We start from the raw sequence: 477 nt of genomic DNA, 5'->3' as shown, positions 1-477 counted from the left end.
TTGTGGCATGGAAAAAGCTGTCTGTAGCATCATGCTATGCGATACTTGATAAAGAGTCACAGGTGAGGATTGTAGAAGAAATCAAAAATGAGTGGAAAACAATAGAGGGCCGTGTTGATGTAGTTGGGCCAGTGCCTCGTTGCGTTTACGACAGCATGGAGTACACAAAACGTGTGTCTCAGGCAAAAAAGACGATAACGGCCATCAATGATGATAACAAAAGACACTACGAGGACATAACGATGAAAATTGCCGGTTGGCAAAATGATAAGGTAACGCACAGGTTAGTGAGAATCGTTCGTGTGCGAGATGCCGGAGAGAGCATCGATGGATACCGCTGCAGGCCACTTTCGGCTTGCATTGGGAATGCTATATTTTTAAAACTGCTTTCCATTATTGTGCAGAAAACGGCTATCCGTCAAGTTATGATTTCAGACGAGAGTGCTGCGGCCAACGTTTTCAAATCAGGGGCGTTGT

Source organism: Trypanosoma equiperdum (assembly GCF_001457755.1).
Source record: "Trypanosoma equiperdum strain OVI genome assembly, contig: ctg_977, whole genome shotgun sequence".
Classification (NCBI taxonomy): domain Eukaryota; phylum Euglenozoa; class Kinetoplastea; order Trypanosomatida; family Trypanosomatidae; genus Trypanosoma; species Trypanosoma equiperdum.
This window is presented reverse-complemented; position numbering follows the sequence as displayed.